The sequence below is a fragment of the Eptatretus burgeri genome, chromosome 12 (genome assembly GCF_056783735.1).
Source record: "Eptatretus burgeri isolate ZD-2024b chromosome 12, Ebu_testis_v1, whole genome shotgun sequence".
NCBI classification, from domain to species: domain Eukaryota; kingdom Metazoa; phylum Chordata; class Myxini; order Myxiniformes; family Myxinidae; genus Eptatretus; species Eptatretus burgeri.
Genome location: NC_140972.1, coordinates 31,825,045 through 31,848,485, shown reverse-complemented (window position 1 = coordinate 31,848,485; position 23,441 = coordinate 31,825,045). Strand labels below are relative to the sequence as shown.

Sequence of the window (23,441 nt, the reverse complement as noted above, 5' to 3'; positions counted from 1 at the left end):
GGGGATTTGGGTGGTCTGGGTGCTTTGCGGAATCCAAAAGAGTTGTGGAATGCCTTCAAAACCACCATCCTTGATGTTTCCGGTGGATGTCTTGGAACTCACCAGATGCCTGGTGTTGGCGCAGTGGTGAGGGCGGCGGCTTGGGATCCAAAAGGTCCTGAGTTCAAGCCCCGTTGGGCCACTGAATTAATACACCAGGGGGTTGACTCAGCCTGTCATCCTTCCGAGGTCGGCGAAATGAGGACCAGTATACTGGGTCGGTGTATACCCCAGCTAAAATAGGTGTACCATATCCCTGTGTCGTAAGAGGCGACCAGGGTTTCGTCAGGAAGGGAATCCGGCGTAAAACATGTGCCAAATCACTATGCGATCATACGGATGATCCGCTGTGGCGACCCCTAACGGGAGCAGCCGAAAGGAGAAGAAGAAGAAGAAGAAGAAGAAGAAGAAGAAGAAGAAGAAGAAGAAGTCTTGGAACTCACCAAAGGGCAAAGAAGAATTTTGTCACTCAAGGGACACTGGATAAAACTGACAAGAGTCGCAGTGCCAGGCTTAATGGCAGAGCTGAGCTGTTTAGAGAGTTGAGGCGTAAATTTGAACGCACGCTGCGTGTGGACAAGGAGCCGATGTGTGAGGAATCTGTAATGGGGTAAAGCATCAACTTTGATCAGGTGAGTCTCACTCTGCTTCTAAGGGAATTCACGCATTGCATTTCTCCAAGCCCATCCCTCGGTGTACTGACGTTAAAGCAGAGGGTGGTGGACTCTTGGCAGAGGAGTCGGAAGTGAAGGCCCGCTGGGCCACTTTCTTTGAACAGCTGTACCAGGTTGATTCACCAGCTGTTGAGTTGTATATCAGTGGTGTTTCTATCCCCTTTCCCAACCCTCCAATCAACTGTGATCCACCTTTCTTTGTGGAAACACAGGCTGTGGTTAACCTGTTGAAAAGGGGTAAAACTCGTGGGATCTGCGGCATCCATGCTGTACTTCTCAAGGCTGGTGGAAATGCTGCACGTGTCGTTGCATGCATTTGTGTGCTCTACCTGAAACACAGGCATCATCCCAACTGACTGGAAGAGGGGCCTTGTTGTCCCTCTCTGGAAAGGGAAAGGTGATTGCCAGTACTGCAACAACTACCGAGGAGAGGGGATGCTGCTCTCAGTCCTGGGCAAGGTCTTTGCTTGGATAATTCTTGATAGGGTTCACTGCCATCTGTTTGAACACCAGCACCCAGAGCAGTCAGGCTTTACACCAATGAGGTCAGCGATTGACCGTATCCTTGCTCTTCAGGTCCTCACCAAATGTAAATGAGAGTTTCAGCAGGGGCTGCTTGCAGCCTATGTTGATCTCTGCAAAGCATTCGAATCAGTGAATTGGGATGCCCTAAGGAGGATTCTTGGTCTTCATGGGGTGCAACAAAACTGATCAATCAGATGTCTGAACTATAACCTGGTACTGAGAGTGCTGTGAGATGTCATCTCCGACTTCTTTTCAGTTGTTACTGGAGGTCATCAGGGGTGTGTACTGGCTCCCACTCTTTTCAGTGCTTGAATGGACTGGATTCTGGGGAGGATGTTGGAGAGATCAAGCTGGGGTTCATCGTTTGGGAATGTCAAGATCTCTGACCTTGATTTCGCAGATGATGCAGTCATAATGGCAGAGACTCTGGATAGCTTTATGGGGACCCTCGAGGTACTGAATGAGGAGTCAGAACTGCTGGGATTATGGGTTTCCTGGATCAAAACTAAGATCCAGGCTTTCAATGACATCTTGTATGCTGCTATTTTGTCTGTACCTGTTCATGCTGAGGATGTTGAGGTCACGGATTCTCTTTCCTTGGCAGTGATATTCATGTCTCTGCCGGCTGTGAACCTCTGTGAGCCAGAGGTCAATAGACGTCTGGGTCAGGCCTGGGGATTCATAGATTCACTGGAAGATGGGGTGTGGCGCTGTCGGTACCTGTGCAGGAGGAAGAGGAAAGTCCGAGTCTTCAGGTCCTTTGTGCTTCCATTCTTGCTCTACGGATGTAAGACGGACTCTGACCAGGGATCTTAGACGAAGACTTGATTACTTTGGTACCAGGTCTCTTCGGAGAATCATTGGCTATCGCTGGTTGGACTTTGTGTCCAACGAGTGGTTGCTGAGAGAGACTCAAATGAGATTTGTTCCCTGCATAGGCCATGAGCATCAGCTGCAGCTTTATGGACATGTGGCTTGTTTCCTTGATGCTGAGCCTGCTAACCAGATTCTCTCAGTGAGGAGGTTCTCTCGTGAGTTGAGGAGGTCCATGGGTCGACCATGTGCCTCGTGGTTGCAGCAGGTTGATCAGCATGTCAAGGAGATAGGGATGGGCCAGTCATCTGCCTGGGTATGGTGAGACAGAGACACCTGGAGTACTGGCGGAAAGTGGACGTAGCGACGCGCTGCTCCAGCGCATGCTGCTATACCACATATATATACCACACGCTGATATATACACATATATCAAATATGTGTCAATACCTTACCTGACCTGACATGGTTTGGCAGCCACATTGGATTGAAGAAAAATATTAAATGTTTTCTCTGGAAGTGCTTAATCAATCGATGTGAAACTTCACAATTGTGATCTAGTCGTGATGGGGAATAGATGTTTTGAATTTCAACTTGATTGGACACATGGTCTAGCAGCGGGAATTATTTAATTTTTTGATATGGGTTTTATACATTTTTTTTTTTTGAAGAAGGCTCACTTGGCTGTGCCTGGATGGGTTTGACATCAGTGCAGTAGTAGCTGAAATGAGAATCCTATTCAGGTTCCTCCTGATGACTTCATCTTTTCTTTTTGCTTGTTTGGGTTCATTATGATTACTCCAATGCCTGAGTGTACCTATTTGGTCTTCCATTTGATCTGGATTGAATTTATTTTAATCCCTTTCTGAATTGAATTGAATAGTAATAAAAAACGTCATGGGTCAGGGTTTTTTTTTCTTCCAACCACAACACTCTTTCTCCTCTTCCACTTCATCACCTTCCCTACCTCCCATCCTCTTACACACACCCTATTTTCATATTAAATATGTGTCAATCATTAGTAATTTAACCCTACAATGAGAAACACTCTTTAACTTTCTACATTTTTTTTCCTCCATTTCCTTTAACTTCCTCTTGCACCTTCTGCCAGCTAATTTAGTGATAGCTAACAATACGGTATATTTTTATGTCATGGTCTGACAGAATAGCTTTGACGTACGTGCACTCTTCTCTGAGCTGTCTCGCCTGGGTTCTAATCTCGGTCCAGATGTAAACTGTCATCCTGGTGTTTCGCATGCAGGGTGAGGCATCAATGTTTGCAACGTCCATCAGAAAACCCTAACAGCCAGAGAACCAATTTTCTAGCACTGGTCGTTGTTGGATGTTAAATATCCTATGATACCTTTAATGAAGAGCAGGTGAGTCATCGCTGGCAGTCGAAAAACAAAGACATTCCAGCTTTGAATGAGGGTAACAAGTAGTCTGTTCTTGTTGGACCTTCCTTGACACCAAGTTATGACACCGCTTGTTATGTTTGAGTGTGGCTGCTGTCTGGGAAGCACCATCTGCACGATAAACCAATTCAACTGATAGTTTGCTTGTTTCATGTGAACAACCATGTCGGACTACGAAAGCCAACCAATTCTGTTATTATATCAATCAGATCACATGTAAACAAATGGGCAGGCACATGACATGGAAATCTGAGTCCACTACACTCTGTACATCAAGTGTAAATTTAGTAAAGTTGCAGGTGGAAACAGTTGTCTCCAAAGAAATATCGAAACATTGATATTTAATCCAGTGACAGTGAATTATATCTTTTACAAAGGTGTGGTGTTTGATTAGTGGTAAAGGTGGCTGGCTTAAGATCTTAGGGTCTTGAGTTCAAGCCCCTCCCCTTGAATTAATACCAGGTGGGTTGACTCAGCCTGTCATCCTGCCGAGGTCAGTTAAATGAGTACCAGTTTGCTGGTAACAGGGGGCATTGCATCAGCGGCACATCCACACCCCTCGATGATGTTGCAGCCAAGCAGCCAAAGGCTGCATAAAAATACATAAACGAATACCCTTCACAAAGAAGCCCCCCCCCACCCCTTCCGACACAAAATATTGCATTGCCTTCATTATCTCTACCCCCCTCCCCCCACCCTTCATCCACATCTATCACTTCTCCTCTCGCACTCCTCCATTTACAACTCAACACCCAGGGCTAAAATTGACAGATGTAAGAAAACTCTCGATTGTCACCAATATTTCCGAGCAGTGAAAAAGAAGGGCAGTCCAGGGCTCGCCACGTGCTCGGGTTGATGGCGCTCTCAGGGTTGCGGTGTTCTCGGGGTCACAGTGCTGCCAGGGTCATGGCACATATGCTGCACGAACTGCGCACAAAAACGCTCGTTCATCACGTGGCCCCGCCCTCTCGCCTTGTTAATGTCTGTTTATATGGAGTACAAGAGGCTCCCTCGCCTCCCTCACCCTTGGTGCGTTGCAAACGTGAGAACCCAGTTTCATGTGTAATTGCCCATTATTTTAGTTGCTCTAGGGAGGTGTAATTATGTGTTTACGCTATTCCTCGGAATGAACTGTCAAATTAGAATTTATATAATTAAATTCTTAGCTTAGTGAAAGTAAATCTGTTCCATCGCCCCTCTCTCACCAGACACAAAAGTTTTGTCTCTCTCGATGTCTGACAGTTTTGATTTTATCTCTCTCTTGGCCGATTGATTAGTCACAAAATCACCTCCAAATATTTAGACGTGACATCATACTTGTGTGGATAAATAGTAATTAAATGCCTTGCATCCTCAACAAATGTATGTGCTTAATACCAGTAGGTATTTCTGTCATGTTTAAAAGTGAAGCAGCCAGAACACACACACACACACACACACACACACACACACACACACACACACACACACACACACACACACACACACACACACACACACACACACACACACACACACACACACACACACACACACACACACACACACACACACACACACACACACACAAACAGGGTTTACAGGGAGAAAATATGGCCAACTCTTGAGAAAAGTACCTTGCCTTTCTCACGTCAGAACTGACAGTTGAACATCCGATCTTGGGCGGCATGCTCAGGCATGCAGACCTGCCATGCACACAAATATATATCTCTACTATACTAAAGAAACAGAATATGTTTGTATGTATGAGTGTGTTTGTTCGTCCTTTATAGGCAGCCCAACCGTTGGATGGAATGAGATGAAACTTGGCATGAGTGATCCTTGGGATGTGAGAACGGACATGGGGGGGGGGGGTCAAGTTCAAGGTCAAAGGTCACGGGGTCAAAGTCACCGGGTAACTTCAATTTCTCTATTTCATCCGATCGATCGAGACGGGACCAACGCCATTCCACAGATAATCAAAATTAAATGACACAGTTGATTGACGACATTCACTTCCGACTTCCGGTTTCCGAGTTATGACGTCATAAATTGACTAAAACGTCAATTTTTCATGTTTGTTTGTCCTTTATAGACAGCCAAAACGTTGGATAGAATGAGATAAAACTTGGCATATGTGATCCTTGGGAACAGACATAAGGGGATCAAGGTCAAGGTCAAAGGTCACGGGGTCAAGGTGACCGGATAACGTCAATTTCTCAATTTCATCCGATCGAGATGGGACCAACGCCATTCAACAGATAACTGTACCCACCCATGGGCGGGTACTTTGCCAGTCAATACTAATAAATGTCAGTGTGTGTGTGTGTGTGTGTGTGTGTGTGTGTGTGTGTGTCCTCCATAACTCCAAAACCATAAAACCTAGCAGCCCGAAACATTGCATACAGATTAAGAAAACTCCAAGGAAGTACAAGAGTGAAAATTGGGTGTTTGGGTTATTTAAAACACCCTTTTGAAGATAATTAATGGCCTTATTTAATTATATCCTTCATCAAGTGATCCTCGGCCACCTCGCTGTCTGGGGTCTTCAGGCGTTTCCTAGGTAACCTCGCTGGGGTCTGAATCCGCCATGTTTTTTGACATGCTAAACCATGCCCTGACTTAGAAAAGGCCGCAGCGATTTCTTAACGATAAAGTATATTTTTCACTTTCCTCACTCACACTATCAAATGCCTGTTCATCATAGCTACGAATCGCTGGGTATATTACATTGTTTTTAATCGTCTGGAGACATCAGCGTTCGTGGCTTTCATTTGCGAAAATGAATAACCGAGAGAATCTCTTAAACTAAGCATTATTACAAAATGTAAGCTCCACATTTGAAAGTATCAGCAGTTCTGACTCCGAAAAAAGTGTTGATTTGTTCAATTCGGATATTGCACGGGCGTTTCCAGGTGCAGAGTTGGATCGACGGCAATTGGTAATCGCTTGCCAAGCAAGGCGTTCCGTTGGAGTGCCTGCTTGAGTGCTTAAGCCACTTACCGAGCTGTACAGTACAGGTCATGTCCCGATCGGGATGTGCAGTCCACAGTTACGATAGGGTCGAGGTATGTATACAGCACATACGGACGTGCTACATATGGGAAGATTTGGATCTGTACGGACTCTCCGCGGATGTGCAGACATGGCATGCATGTTACAGGTGCCGTGGTGACAAAATTTCATCTCGTATCTTATGGAGGTTCTGTCAGGTATTCCTTAGTCCTTGTACCTGTTTCTAAAGCATTTGGTTATTGGATTTGCTTTACAAAGGTTAAATGTTTCTCTTTGTGAATTTCAAATCAAAATATATTTGATAACGCCCGATTTCCGAGCCATTTGCCGTATGAACGTATCTCCTAAATTATTGACCCAAAGATTTTTCCACCCGTCACACAAAGCTGTTTATAAAGATTAATGTTTGTGAACATCTCCCTGAAACATCGATAACTGGAAGGGCACTCAGTGGAACCCAAACCTCCACCATGTAATGCCTGATCCACAAGAACATATCGGGCCCAATACATTTTTGAAATCTCATGCTATACAGTGATTTATCGTTTTTTGGCCCTATCTCTCAATGCTGAAAAATCACTTTCAGAATTAAATAATTCTCGTATCCAGATCCGCATTCGGATCTTCACCAAAATCGAAGCAATTCATCCTTGTGACACACCCAACTTGTCCACCAAGTTTCGTCCAAATCCGTCAACAACTTTTTGAGATATTGTGCAATAGATCGTTTTTAACCATATCTCTCAATGGTGAGGAATCACTTCAAAAAATTGTCGTAGATAGATCTGGATCTGGATTCAAATTTTCACCAAAATTTAATCAATTCTTCCTTGTCACACACCCAAGCAGTCCCTGCCAAAACTCTCATCTGTGTTCGGCGAGGACCAGAAGAGCAAGGATACGGTCAATCGGTGACCTCTTTGGTGTTAAGCCGAACTGCTCTGGACGCTGGTGCTCAAGCAGCTGGTGGCAAACCATATCAATAATTATTTGAGCAAAGACCTTGCCTGGCACTGAGAGCAGCGTCACCCCTCGGTAGTTGTTGCAGTCTTGGCGATCACCCTTCTCTTTCTAGAGATAGACAAAAAGGTCCCTCTTACAGTCAGTTGAGATGATGCCTGTGTTCCAGGCAGAGCACAGAACTGCATGCAACGATATGAGTGCAGCATTTCCACCAGCCTTGAGAAGTTGAGTATGGATGCCACAGATCCCAGGAGCTTCACCCCATTTCAACCGGTTCACCGCAGCCTGTGTTTCCACAAACGAAGGTGGACCACAGTTGAATGGCGGGTCAGCAATAGGGGATGTAACACCCCTGACATCCAACTCAACAGCTGGTGCATCAGCCTGGTACAGCCATTCAAAGTAACCGGCCCAGCAGGCCTTCACCTCAGACTCCGCTGTCAAGAGCACACCACCCTCTGCTCCAACTGCAGTACACCAAGGGATGGGCTTGGAGGAACGCAATGTGCGAATTTCCCTGTAAGCAGGATGAGAATCACTTGACCAAAGGTGATGCTCTACCCCCTCACAGATTCCTCACATATCGGCATCCTTGTCCACCCTTAGTGCACATAGTTTCATGCCTCAGCTCCCTGAACAGCTCATCTCTGCCATTCAGCCTGGCCCTGTGTCTCCAGCCAATGGTATCCAGTGTCCCTTGAGAGACAAAATTCTTCTTCACCCTTCGGGGAGTTCCAAGACATCTACCGGCAACATCAAGGATGATGGTCGTGAAGGCACTCCACAACTCTTCAGGATCCCCCAAAGTACCCAGACCACCCAAATCCCCACTCAGCCTGTTCACAAACTTCTCAGCTACCCTGTCATCATTGAGCTTGCCAACATCCAGCCGAGGATGGGATGGTACCATTCTTCCAGATTTAAACTGCAATTTCGGAGTTGCTGCCACAAGCCTGTGATTGGTGTTGAGGAACTGAGCACTCTGGTAGACCCTGCAGTTCTGGATCATCCTCCAGCGACCATCATCGAGCACATGGTCAATCTCCTTTGCCACACTACCAACATTGGAATGCCAGGTCCAGCGATGAGCTTGTGGGCACTGAAACCATGAACCGGTCACCCTAAGTCCATGACTTCTTGCAAAGTCAAGGAACTTAATGCTATTCAGGTTCACAGTTCCTGACCTATGGGGACCAACACATGTCTCATAACCACCCAAATCGGTTCCAGCCGATGCATTGAAATCCTCCAAGACTAGAAGAGTATCTCGCCTGGGGCACTGATCAACCATAGACTCGAGCGTGGATATAATGCGTCCTTCATGGTGAGGTTACTTGCCTCAGTCGGAGCATAAACAGAGACCAGGGAAATGACACCAAAAGAGTGACAAATCCTTCGTCTCATAATACACTTGTTGACTGGTGTTACCTCAATTATCATTGGAGTCAGCTTATTGGACACAGCTGCAGCAACTCCTTGGGCATGGTAATCATCTGAGCGACCAGAACAATAGCAGATGTCACCACCCATCATGATATTGCCACTATCCAGTCTCCAAACCTCAGAGAGTGCTGTAATCCCGATGTTGAAACGCTTGAGCTCAGGTGATAACTTTGGTGAAGGCTTTGCCCCAATTCTATTATCCAGTGAGCTGCCCTGCGAAGGGCAGCTGCACAGGAGGTACTCCGACAGAGTGGGTTTTCAGATTTTTTAAAATGCTTTTTGAATGTTTTGCGGAATGAAGGGTTTTACAGGAGCCGGATTGCAAATCCTGCCACCAATCTCCTAATAAAAAGTAACCCAACTGCAGGAGGATGTCCACAGACAGTTGGGCACTAGATAGGGATGGCCGTTGGCTCACAAGGAACTCCTCCGACCTTTGACAGGTTTTGTTCTTGATCCTGCTGGGTGTCCATATCATAGACCCTCCTCACCAAGAAACTTGAAGATGGTTTAATCGCCGACAACCCGACCATGGAACAGGTTAGTGTTGATTTACATGGTACCTGTAGCAAGTCCCAGATCTAATCTGGCCTGACCTGACACCTGATTGGCCTCCACCCTTGTTAAATTGAAGTGATTCTGATTATTTCAGTATAAAATCAGCTGTTCCTGAAGGTTTCCTCTGCTGGTTAGTGTATTTCACAGAAAAGACTCAACCATAAGTTCCAAGGAGCTTTCAAAAGACCTCTGGGATGAAGTTGTGGAAAGACACAAATCAGGGGATAGGTATAAAAATATTTCAAAGGCCGTGAACATCCCTTGAAGCACAGTTAAGCCAACCACCAAGACCCTGCCTCGGTCAGGCTGTCCCTCCAAACTCAATGATCAAAAGGAGGAGACTGATCAGAGAGGCCACCAAGGGTCGAATGACAACTTTGAAGGAGCTATAGACCTTTTTGGCAAAGACTGGTCACTGTGTGCTGTGACAACAATATCCCAAGCACTCCACAAGTTTGGCCTTGTATGAGAGGATGGCAAGAAGGAAGCCACTGCTCAGTAAAGTCCACGTTGAGTCCCATTTGAGGTATGCAAAAAACACTCGAGATTCTGAAGCAATGTGGAATTTTTTTTGTAGTCTGACGAAACCAAAATGGAACTTTTTGGCCTAATTGAAAAATGTTACGTTTGGCAAAAACCCAACACAGCACATAACCCAAAGAGCACCATCCCTACTGTGAAGCATGGTGGTGGCAGCATTGTGTTATTGTGATGTTTCTCATCAGCAGAGACTGGGGCACTTGTTAGGATGGAAGGTAAAATGGATGGAGCAAAATACAGAAAAACCCCAGAGGAAAACCTGCTACCCTCTGGAAGAAAGCAGAAATTGTGATGGAAGTTCACCTTTCAGCATGACATTGACCCAAAGCATCCAGCCAAAACTGCACTGGAGTGGCTAAGAAACAGAGATAAATGTCCTTGAGTGATAAAAAAAGTAACAAAAAGATAGGAAAAAAAGACAAGAAAAAAGAAACAAGAAGTTTTTTTTAAAGATAAATTTAATTCCCAGTCAGAGCCCCGACCTAAATCAAATCGAAAATCTGTGGCACGACCTGAAGATTGCTGTCCATCAACGCTCCCCACACAACTTGACTGAGCTTGAACAGTTTTGTACAAAATGGGAAAATATTGCCCAATCAAGGTGTGCAAAGTTGGTCGAGACCTATCCCAACAGACTCACAGATGTAATTGCAATCAAAGATGCTTCCAACAAGTGTTAACTCAAGGTGGGGGGGGGGGAAGACACTTATCCAACCATGATATTCTAGTTTTGTATTTTTAATTAATTTCCTGAAATTTGGAGAATTTGTTTTTCATTTGGCAGTTGTGGGTTACGATGTGTAAATAAAGGTTGAAAAAGTCTGATTTCATGCCATTTAATTTCAGGCTATAAGGAAACAAAAGGTGAAAATTATAAAAGGGAGTGTAGACTTTCCATATGCACAGTATATACATACATATATACATACACACACACGTATATACAAATTTATATATGTATGTATATATTTATATATATTTATATATATACAGTGCTCAGCATGAATGAGTACACCCCGACAGATTTGTCAGAAAACCTTGAGTTTCCTTTCAGAATCCACATTTTCTGTGGGATACTATACTACAAAATACTCCCACAAATGTGGGCCATTGATTGCAAACAAGATTTATTAACTTGCACACACAAAAAAGGAATTTTCCTTATAAATTCATTAAAGACCATGTTGCAAAAATGAGAACACCCCAATGAAAGTCTGAGGAGCAAAGCTAAATTTTAGACAAGACAATTCTAATTAACAATAATTCAACCACAAGTGAGTCTAATTATTCAATAAACAGGTGTCCAGCAGACAGTTGACTATAATTTAAGGGTGTTACTTTACAAAGAAAACACCTTCCCATTTCATGCTGTCAGCAATGGCACCACATGGAAGAGAAATGTCACAAGACCTGAGAAAGAAAATAATTTCTTTACACAAGGAAGGTGGAAGGCTTCAAGAAGATCAGCAAAGCTTTACTCATCAGACAGAATACGATAGCAAAAGTGATCCAAAAAATTAACAAATATGGAACTGCAACCATCTCACAGAGACGTACAGGCCGTCCACGGAAGTTAACACCTCGACAGGAGTGTCTTCTGATGAGAAGGGCTGAAGAAAATCGCCATGCAAGTTCTCTGCACTTAGCTAAAGAAGTAGAAAGCCAAACTGGGGTGACTGTTTCCCATGACACAATACGGCATACACTGAATAGGAATGGCATGCATGGGTGTCGTCCACGAAGGAAGCCTCTCCTAAAGCCCATGCACAAAAAAGCCCACCTAGGATTTGCCAGGGCCCATGCTAAAAAAGATGAAGACTACTGGGACTCTATACTCTGGAGTGATGAGACCAAGATAAATGTTTTTGGAACTGATGGCTTCAAAACTGTATGGCGTCGCAAAGGTGAGGAGTACAAAGAAAAATGCATGGTGCCTACAGTGAAACATGGTGGTGGCAGTGTCCTTATGTGGGGCTGCATGAGTGCTGCTGGTGTCGGGGAGCTGCATTTCATTGACGGTATCATGAATTCACAGATGTACTGCTCTATATAGAAAGAGAAGATCCTACCATCATTCCGTGCCCTTGGTCGTCATGCACTTTTCCAACAACATCTAAGGCCACTGTTGCATTTCTGAAGAAGAACAGGGTCAAAGTGATTCAGTGGCCAAGTATGTCTCCTGATCTGAACCCAATCGAGCACCTATGGGGAATTCTGAAGAGACAAGTTGAGCATCACTCTCCATCCAGCATCCAGGCTCTAAAACAGGTCGTTCTTGAAGAATGGAAAAAGATAGATGTTGCAATATGTCGTCAACTTGTTCATTCCATGCCTAGAAGACTTGGTGCTGTCCTTCAAAATCATGGAGGTCATACAAAATACTAGATGTAGTAGTTTTTGTTGTGGGGTGTATTCATTTTTGCATCAACTAATTTGAGTAAAACTGAAGATTTTGCAATCTAAGTTATATTATTAACCTTACTTTCATGTTATGAGTTAAACAAATGTTCTCTTAAACCCAATTTTGTCAAAATTTTGGAAATTATTCTTGTGTTCATTGAGATATTGATTAAAATCTTACTTTTCAAAGGGGGTGTATTCATTGATGCTGAGCACTGCATATCTATATTAATATTTCGGCACACCCCTTTCTTTGTTCCACCATCAGATTTTTGTTACTGCATGAAATGAAACAAGATTTGGCACATATACTAATGATATTATTGTCTTCCTTACAAGACCCCTCAAAATTCGTTTTGATGCATTTTCACAAACGCCAACCGATTCCATTCAAATTCGGTACGATTATGGCTTTTGGTCCAACTTAGGTCATTGGCTCTAAATTTTTCCATAACACTTCCGATATTCGAAAAAATCGATAAAGCGATATCCCTTATGGGATTTTCCATTCAAATCCACTCACGTTTAAGGCCTACGGGGGACGCAAATTTCCACTTTGCCCCGGGCGCTGTTTACCTCCACTATGCCAAGCTGTTAGGGTTAGGCTTAGGGTTTGGGTTAGTGTTAGGGTGAGCTACCCTAACACTAACCCTAACAGCTAACCCTAACCCTAACAGCGAACCCTAACCCCAACTGCTAGCCCCAACCGCTAGCCCCAACCGCTAACCCCAACCACAACCCTAACCACTAAGCGCTAACAGCTATTCAGGAAATTTGCAAGAAAGCCCGGGCGTTGCCCAAGCAATGCCGGGCTTTACTACTAGTATATGTATATATGTATATATATATATATATATATATATATATATATATATATATATATATATATATATATATATATATATATATATATATATATATATACGAGGTGTGTTCAAAAAGTATCCAACCTTAATTTTTCGTGCATAAACAAATGAAGCTAGGGAGGCGTGGTTTGGTGCACGTATGTCGGCGATCCTAATCCGTATGCGTAAAAACTTTCCCGCCTGCAAAAGCTGTCAGTCGCCGACAGACAGCCGATGAGTGAGGAAGTGTAAGTGAGCGCCGTCGGATTTTCGTTTTTGACAAAATGATGGATCACTGTGGTCTCATCGCCAGTGATCACTGTGTTGAAGAAGTTGGGATCGCTGTTCACAGTCTCCAGCATGTCCTGTGCGATCTCCAAACGGAGTTGCTTCTACTTGATCGCGAGCAGCTTTGGCATGAACTTCGCTGAGATTCTCCTTAAGCCCAAATCCTCAGACACAATGGAATGAACGGATCCAATGCTGACGCCCGCCTCGTCTGCAAGTTCTCTGATCGTGATTCAACGATCCTGCATCAGCAGGGTCCTCACTTGGTCAATGACGATCTCATTTTGGGATGTTGAGGGCCTACCAGAACGTGCTTCACTTTCCACTGATGTGCGACTATCTATGAAGCGGTTGTAGCACTCTTTTATCTGTGTGGTGCCCATTGCTTCATTCCAGAAGGCCTGTTGAATCTTGCGGATCGTTTCCACTTGGGAATCGCCAAGCTTTACACAAAATTTGATGCAGTAGCGTTGTTCAAGTTTTTTCCGTCATTTTGTCAAAAACGAAAATCCGACGGCGCTCACTTTCACTTACTCACTCATCAGCGGTCTGTCGGCGACTGACAGCTTCTGCAGGCAGGAAAATATTCACGCATACAGATTAGGATCGCCTACATACGTGCACCAAACCACGCCTCCCTCGCTTCATTTGTTTACGCACGAAAAATTAAGGTTGGATACTTTTTGAACACACCTCGTATATATATTTTCGTTAACACACACACACATATATATATATATATATATATATATATATATATATATATATATATATATATATATATATATATATATATATATATATATATATATATACATATACATATATATATATATATATATATATATATATATATATATACATATACATATATATACATATATATACATATACATATATATATATATATATATATATATATATATATATATATATATATATATATATATATTGTTGCGGATTCGCGCCCGCCGGCGTGCGAACGGCCACGTAACTCGAATCGCGGCATGTCGCCCACCGGACGGACAATCCAGTCGTGACCCTCTCGGACTAACGCCGGGAACCAGTCACGGGTGGACCTTTCAGCCTCACCACGATCGTGCCAATCGGCCCCCCGCGTGGGATAGGGTTGCTCGCCAAATTCGACCTACCTAAGTACCCACACGGAGGGTAGACCGGGCGATCGCACCTCGCCGCAGGTCGACTTCGGACACGGGCCACTTTAAGCGACCCGTTCCGTACTATCGGGATAACCGAGCGGTGTTATCGTCGGCCTCGACGGTTCGATTAATTATCGGGCGTATTCAGCCCACTACCAACCCTTTACGTGAAGTAAGATGGAGATTCAATGAAAGAAAAGACGAAGCGAAACGGGAAAACAGTTCAACATAATTCACATTTATTTCGCGATGAACGGAAAGCACACATATACAATTACACCAAAAGCACATGTAAAAGAAGAAGACACACAATATTACACAAAAAGCAAATATAAAAGAGAAGACAATGCAGAGCTATCCGACTACCGAGCACACGGCAACACTTATACAATTTTACTTCACAGACGGCGCCGACAACACATATACCCAAAGCAAAAGAAAAGGACCACCCTCAAGGATGAGGCGGGCCTGGGGCCGAGACCGCGTCGGGCCTACCCGTCTGATGATGAGACGCAAAGTGGCGGTGGCGCCCCAACTCCGCGGGCCTCGCGGACAGTGTCTGGTAGGGGGTGGGAAAGGGGCCCCCTTGTCGCACTATCTCAGCGCGGGGGGAAACAGGAGGGGGTTGTTGATGCTCGGGGGAAAGGAGGATATCTCCCTGTCTCGGGTCCCGCGACGAGCGTCTCCACCACGACCTGGGTCACGCCGCCGGCCTCTCCCTCCGCAGCTCCCCGAATCCGACGCGAGCACCCCCTCAACCGCCTTTGCCGCCGCCGCCTCTCCACAGCTTCGTCCGATCGCCCTCTCCGTCTCCTCTCTTGACTCGTCCCAACTCTTCACTGGCTCCGCGAACTCCCAACTCTGGCTACTACCACTTCTTCCCAGCTCCACCGACAACTCCCAACTGCGAACTGACGAACGCGGCCCCTTATATGCCCCGTGGATTCGCCCCTTCACCTTTGACCCTTTACCTCCGACCCTTCACCTCTAACTGGCTCCCCATTGGACCGAGGAAAAGTGGGCGTGAATGCTTTTTGATCCATGAATTTGCATTTAGCGACCGCACTCCAACGCCCTGGAGGCGGGGCCAAATCGCCCCACGCTCACCGATAAGGACGGAACAGAAGTGGGCGTGAGTCGTTTTTGATCCGTTTTCCTCGGAAAGTCTGTGATGTTTCTGAACACGCTGCTCGGTGCGCGCCCTGCACGAGTCCAGTATCGGTGCCCACAAGTGGCGCAAGAATGGTGGTGATGCAATGGTGGCGAGTTGTGACGGTAAAGGTCGTGGCTGTTGTTGTGAAGCGGCGTTGTGGTTGGTGGTTGTTGTTGTGAAGCGGCGTTGTGGTTGGTGGTTGTTGTGTGATGGCTGTTGAGACGTGGTTGGTGGTGGTAGTAATGGCGGCTGGTCCAAAATAAAGATAGTAAAAGAAAAACGGCTATCTAGAGGGGTCGCAGCCCGAGTGAATGACATTTATTCCCTCAAAGCAACGGGTTTGGGCCTAACTACACATATACTTACAGAGATATCTCACCTAAGGGACCTGAATGGTGGTTTGTGAATTTCGTCAACCACAACACTACCCCCTCCCCTTTTTACAGACTCGTCCCAAGTAGTCAAATTTTCGTGTGCCATCATGTGTAGTTTTCCCCTAGTACATTTTACCTACGGATCCCTGAGTGCGACATTCATGGTATTCGTGTCCCCAAAATAAATAACCTGAGGGCTGAGTAACTACCTAAACAAACTCACTCACACGGACGACTTAAATAAAATTGCCGGCGCTAGGACAGACATGCCGGGGGCGCACTCATATTTACAGTACATCTTACCTTAACTTACAAATTTTACACTAAACCATGGCCCAGGATCAATGAACTCTGCAAAAAGAAAGCAGTTAGCAGGGAGCCAGGCTGCTCGCATGCAGTCTCTGACTCAAACAATGCAGGTGACAGGGAACGTGGCCGGCTGCTCACACGCAGTCCAAGGCCTTCCCTTTTGAACTGAACGCAGTGAACCACAACGGTGCATGGGCTGCACAAACGCAGTCTCCGTGCCAGCTCAAGTGGCACACGCAATGAACACAACGAATGGATGGATGAATGGATGCACGCAAACACGGTGCACGGGCCGCCACTGCAGGCCCGTGTTGTAGCTGCCAACAGGGCAGTTCTCGCAGCTTGCAAACTGTTGCCTTGATACTGGCGCACATGGCAATGAACAGTGGGGGGCAGAGCAAAATTGAACGGGGCTGGTGAACAGGGGCAGTGGGCATGGCATGGCAAAGGCGAGCAGGCAAACACAGCCCGCAGAAGAAGGCCGCTGCAGGCAAACACAGCCGGCAGATGAACTGGCCGGCACAGGCCTTGAAGCACAGCAGCTGCAGACGATCCAGCCGGCACAGGCCTTGCAGCAAAACAGCCAGCAGATGAAGCTGGCCAGCCTTTGCCGTTCAGTGGAGGTTGGTGGAGGGAGTGCGGTGGTGCTGGCCACTCGGAAGGCGGGCTCGGACCTACCCTACGGTCTCCCTCCCAACCTATCGCCTTTGCCTGTCACTGTCTATACCCACTCCCTTAATTTGTCCAAACCCCAATTTAGCCCCAACTTATTTTTTTTATTTTTACTTCCCCACTATAAATCGTCCCCTAACCCCCTTTATCGTCCTTGTTCGGCTAACCTATCCTGTCACCTAGCCTACTCCCAACCCCTACGTTCCCTTCCCGGAGGGGAATAAGGGAGAGCTAACGTCCTGTGTCGAGGCCCAACTCAAGCCTCAGAATGGCCTCCCCAGAGTTCGGCGATCTATAACCAAAGTGGGTCCAGCGGCCCACAACGAGAGCGAGGGGATGGATGGTGCGGAGGGGTACATCTCCTAATCTACCCTAACCATTTAACTGTTAAACTACCCCGGGGCTTCAACAAGCGCCTCTCGCTTAAACTATTGGTTCTAACAACCCAGATTCCCGTCGCCTGTGTTGGTGTCCTCACAATTTCGGGCCTCGCCCCCCAATTTTCTTTCCATGCCCTCACACGGTCTCATGGCTGGGACACGTGGCTCCCTTTGGCAGGCACGACCCTCTGCCGAATCTCCCGCTATGGCACCCCCGGGCACTACACTGCCTCCGAGCCTACCAGCTCCCTAACACCGGGGAGTGCCCCCCATGGCACCTCCCCTGAAACGCACACGTGGCAGGCTGGCTTCCCAGGCCCCTTTCCGAGGGTCACCCGTGCCCACAACACTGCCCACGCGGCTAATGGCGCCCCGGGCCCCCGCACCAAGCAGGCGCACCCGTGCCCACTACGCTATCCCGGCCCCCCATGGGCCCTTGGCCTACCACGGCCGACTAGCCTGGTGCCCGGGGTACCCACTCAGCGATACTCACCTTTCGCAGCCACGCTCCCAGCCCGTCAACAGGGCTCCTGCACCCCTCCAAACGGGTTTCGAGCCTACTTCCCCACCAACAACAAAACGACCTCCATTTTGTAAATTTGACTAACCCCCCTGACTCACTCTACACTGACCCCGGGGGTCCCTTGGGCGGGAGTCACTCCTCCCCCCAATCACTCATCGCACCATGCATTCCCCATTCGCTCCACTCACACAGACCCGCTGGCCTCACTCACTCACCAAGCACATGCTTCCACTTCACTCACCAACAACTCTTCAACACACTCACCGCTGAACTTTGCATCCTCCTAACTACATCCCCTAACTAACTCGTGCTCCCACGTCGTCCCTTAAACTACAGCACGTTCCTTTTAACACTACGTAGCTAAACTACGTCCCCCACTACACATTCACTGTCTGTCACTGTCTCAAATGTCCCAAAAATTATTTACCATTTCCCCACCTAAATCTGGCTACAATCCCTCTAACTAATCCATTCCACGGACTCCATGAGGACTTACCCCTGCCCCATGAAGTCGGTCTAACTAAGCTAACCCTTCCCCCTAACTAGTTTCCATCCTGTGCCCTGGGAAGGGGGTCTTCCACCCCTTGCCCAGGAATCCTGTGCACCCGAAAGTGAGGCTTGCTTTTTCTTTCTTTTTTTTTTTCTAATTGCGCAGCACCAGCGCGGCAACTCACAGCTCGCGCACTTTGCACCTGCCCGTGACGTCATGCAGCTGCACGTGTACCTCGTCCCTCCTTGGACGGTACCATCCGGCAGGGATACCCCTCCTGCCGGATTCCAACCCCACGTGCAGCCATGGCGTCACCGTGCGCATAAAAAAAACACAAGCCCCACGTCTCGAGGGGTTCCCCACGCGAACACATGTGCTTTGCCCGTTGGAGCTTAACACACACGATCGCGTGGAGAACCCGTCCGGTCCAAATCCGTAATCCTGCCTAAACTTTGTCCGTCGCGGGATCGGCAACATTCACCGCGCTCGTTTCCGGACCGGGACTTCACTCTCGCAAGCGAGCACGTGGGGGCCTCGTGCGTTGCACAGCACGGACCTCGTGCTCACTGCTGGGTGAACCCGGCACGGTCCCCGAAACAACTACAGCCGCTACTCGGCTTTCTTTCCTCACATGTCGCCGTCGTCGCCATTCGACCCACGCACACCTGCGTGTTACGACGCTCACACTCCACACCATTACATTCACCCCGGGAGACGCGGCTGCATGCTCACGCATGCCGACCGACATCTCCCTTACATACCGCTCTCTCACACACACGGTCTCCCTTGCATAAACCATACCACTCACACGTGGTGCTCCATTCATACTGGCCGTTTCACTCACGCATGCCACCTCCCTCGCACACGTGGCTCCACTCACTCGCGGCCTTCCACTCACTCGTGCCATTTCCCTCACACAAACCATACTACTCACACACGCGGGGGCACTCATCCGCGGTGCCTCATCCACACACCGTCCCTCACTCACACACGCGGGGGCACTCACCCGCAGTGCCTCACTCAAACACCGTGCCTCACTCACACACGCGGGGGCACTCAACCACGGTGTTTCATCCATACTGGACGTTTCACTCACACACACGGCCTCTTCCACTTGCTGTGCCCCTTTTACACACGGCGTGCTGGGAAACACGTACTCCGGCACAATCGCCACCACACCACTCACACACGGGGTCGCTTCCACACACGGGGACGCACTCACACCTTGCACCACACACACAGGGACAACCACACTGGGGATTCGTGTCCCCACAAGGGTCTCCGGGGCCTCTATACCCCCCAAGCTCTCCGTGCACCTGTCCACAGCACTCCTCCCCTCGACCTCGCGCAGCACGACCGAACTCACCTGGTCGTGACTCGCCTCAAGGGGGGTTACTCCCTCTTCTCGTTCCTGGAGGAGGCCATCCAACTGCTCGCACCGGGTCTCTATCCAGTCTGCGAGCTCACCCCCATTGTCCTCCACTACCTCCGTGTGTGTGTGTGTGTGCGTCTCTAAACCCGTCATTATCATGCAGTCTCTCCTCTATTTTTTCTGTCTCCCGTGTCTCTATAGATTTTCTCTCCTGGTTCCTTTTTTCTGTCTCTTCCTGGTTCCTTTTTCCTTCCCATCTGGGTCGTTCTTTCTCTCTGAGCCCCATTAGCTGTTCGTTCTCCCTCCGAAGCTCCTCAATCTCCGTTGACTCCAATCTCGCTCTCCGTTTTAGTTGTTCAATTTCACACTCATATAGTTGTTGTTTTCTCTCCCACTGTTCCTCCTGCTCTTTGTTTTCCAATCTCATCGTTTCTTTCAATTGGCTCATTTCCTTCCTGTGTTTCATTCGCTGTTCTCTCACTACTCTTCTTCGTTTCCTCTCCTGTCCTTCCTTCTCCAGTTTCATGGTTTGTTTCATTTGGTTAATCTCCTTTTTGTGTTTCATTTGCTGCTGTCTCATTACTCTTCCTTGTTTCCTCTCCTGTCCTTCCTTATCCAGTTTCATGGTTTTCTTCATTTGGTTAATCTCCTTTTTGTGTTTCATTTGCTGTTGTCTCATTACTCTTCCTTGTTTCCTCTCCTGTCCTTCCTTCTCCAGTTTCGTTGTTTGCTTAATTTGGTTAATCTCCTTTTTGTGTTTCATTTGCTGCTGTCTCATTACTCTTCCTCGTTCCCTCTCCTGTCCTTCCTTCTCCAGTTTCATGGTTTTCTTGATTTGGTTCATCTCCATTTTGTGTTTCATTCGCTGCTGTCTCATTACTCTTCCTAGTTTCCTCTCCTGTCTTTCCTTATCCAGTTTCATGGTTTTCTTCATTTGGTTAATCTCCTTTTTGTGTTTCATTTGCTGTTGTCTCATTACTCTTCCTTGTTTCCTCTCCTGTCCTTCCTTCTCCAGTTTCGTTGTTTGCTTCATTTGGTTAATCTCCCTTTTGTGTTTCATTTGCTGCTGTCTCATTACTCTTCCTTGTTTCCTCTCCTGTCCTTCCTTCTCCAGTTTCGTTGTTTGCTTCATTTGGTTAATCTCCCTTTTGTGTTTCATTTGCTGCTGTCTCATTACTTTTCCTTGTTTCCTCTCCTGTCCTTCCTTCTCCAGTTTCGTTGTTTGCTTAATTTGGTTAATCTCCTTTTTGTGTTTCATTTGCTGCTGTCTCATTACTCTTCCTCGTTCCCTCTCCTGTCCTTCCTTCTCCAGTTTCATGGTTTTCTTGATTTGGTTCATCTCCATTTTGTGTTTCATTCGCTGCTGTCTCATTACTCTTCCTAGTTTCCTCTCCTGTCTTTCCTTATCCAGTTTCATGGTTTTCTTCATTTGGTTAATCTCCTTTTTGTGTTTCATTTGCTGTTGTCTCATTACTCTTCCTTGTTTCCTCTCCTGTCCTTCCTTCTCCAGTTTCGTTGTTTGCTTCATTTGGTTAATCTCCCTTTTGTGTTTCATTCGCTGTTCTTTGTCTATCTCCTCGTATTCCAGCCTCAGCTTTTCTTTCAATTGGTCAACCTCAGATTCATGTTCTTTTTGTTTTCTATTCCATTGTTCCTCTCGTTCTTCCTTCTGCAATCTCGTCATTTCTTTCAACTGACTGATTTCTTTCTCCTGTCTCATTCGTTCTTCCTTCATTACTCTTTCTTGTTCCTCATTCTTTAGTCTGGCCTTCGCTTCCAGCTGTTCGATCTGTACAGTGTGGTTTCTTAAAGTTTCATTTTCCGTTCTCTTCCTTTCCTCTTTTAACACTCTCAGTTCGTTTTGTAGTTCCCTCTCTTTGTTTTGGTGTTTCTGTAACTCAGAAACTTTCTTTTCCAATTCCTTTCTCATCTCCGCACACTCAGACTTTGCTTTGGCTTCTAACTGTTCTTCCGGCTTGCGCTTGTGGTTTTCTACCCGTCTTCCCAGTTCCTCTGTCTCCGTTTTTCCCTCCAGTCCCAGCTTATCAACTCTCTTCGTCATGTCTTGAAGTCTTTTCTCACACTCCACTGTTTCGACCTTCAATCCCTCCTCTGTCTCCTCCTGGCTTTCTTTTAATTTTTCTAATACCTTCTTTACCTCATGTCTCGTCTTACACGTCTCCCGAATTATTTTCTCGCCCGCCCCGACAGCGAGGCCTGACAGCCGTTGCACTCCCCCCCAGCTCGTTCGTCCCAGCACGTGGCAGCGCCATTTTCTCGCCCGTGGTCCGCGTTTCGCTCCTCGCCATTGCCATAATGCCTGCCTGCAGGCCTATGCCCATGCTCTGCATCTCACCCCGCATTTCTTTCATTTGGTTTTTCGCTTCGAGTGCGTTTCCATCCATTTTTTTATTTTCCATTTGTTGCGTATTTCTCTTCATTTCGTTGTTCCTTTCTTTCATTTCGGCATTCCTGTAATCCAGTTTGTCATTTATGCTCTGCGCGAGTTCCATAATCTGCCGCATTGTCACCTGCCCTGGCCACTCCCACTGACTACATTTAGTGGTGGAGTTATAATAAAAAAAAACCGACCAGATGAACGGCATCGATGCCTTTCCCAACCTTCTGGTACGGGTTTCTCTTGCACGGTGATCTCGTCCTGAGCCATGGATTCTACATTACTATTACACATACCTAATCCACCCGGCACCCGCTCGCCTTGAGACGCCATCTTGCCTCTCGTAAAGGGCTAATTTAGCTCGCTCGTAATTTGGAGGGAATCGGGGGTCGCTCCTCTCACCCCTGGACCGATTCCCGTTAATTTAGTTGGAGACAGGAGAGCCAGTTTTCCCGTTCTCCGATACCAGTGCCGCGAGGAGGGCGATGAATTTATATCGCACGACCTGACACCACTGTTGCGGATTCGCGCCCGCCGGCGTGCGAACGGCCACGTAACTCGAATCGCGGCACGTCGTCCACCGGCCGGACAATCCAGTCGTGACCCTCTCGGACTAACGCCGGGAACCAGTCACGGGTGGACCTTTTGGCCTCACCACGATCGTGCCAATCGGCCCCCCGCGTGGGATAGGGTTGCTCGCCAAATTCGACCTACCTAAGTACCCACACGGAGGGTAGACCGGGCGATCGCACCTCGCCGCAGGTCGACTTCGGACGCGGGCCACTTTAAGCGACCCGTTCCGTGCTATCGGGATAACCGAGCGGTGTTATCGTCGGCCTCGACGGTTCGATTAATTATCGGGCGTATTCAGCCCACTACCAACCCTTTACGTGAAGTAAGATGGAGATTCAATGAAAGAAAAGACGAAGCGAAACGGGAAAACAGTTCAACATAATTCACATTTATTTCGCGATGAACGGAAAGCACACATATACAATTACACCAAAAGCACATGTAAAAGAAGAAGACACACAATATTACACAAAAAGCAAATATAAAAGAGAAGACAATGCAGAGCTATCCGACTACCGAGCACACGGCAACACTTATACA

General features: G+C 47.0%; 1 long non-coding RNA gene across 1 annotated transcript in view; it reads right to left on the bottom strand.

The window, feature by feature from the left end:
* LOC147015363 (uncharacterized) overlaps positions 1–23,441 on the bottom strand; it is a 267,373-nt gene that overhangs the window by 44,123 nt on the left and 199,809 nt on the right. The window lies entirely within an intron of this gene.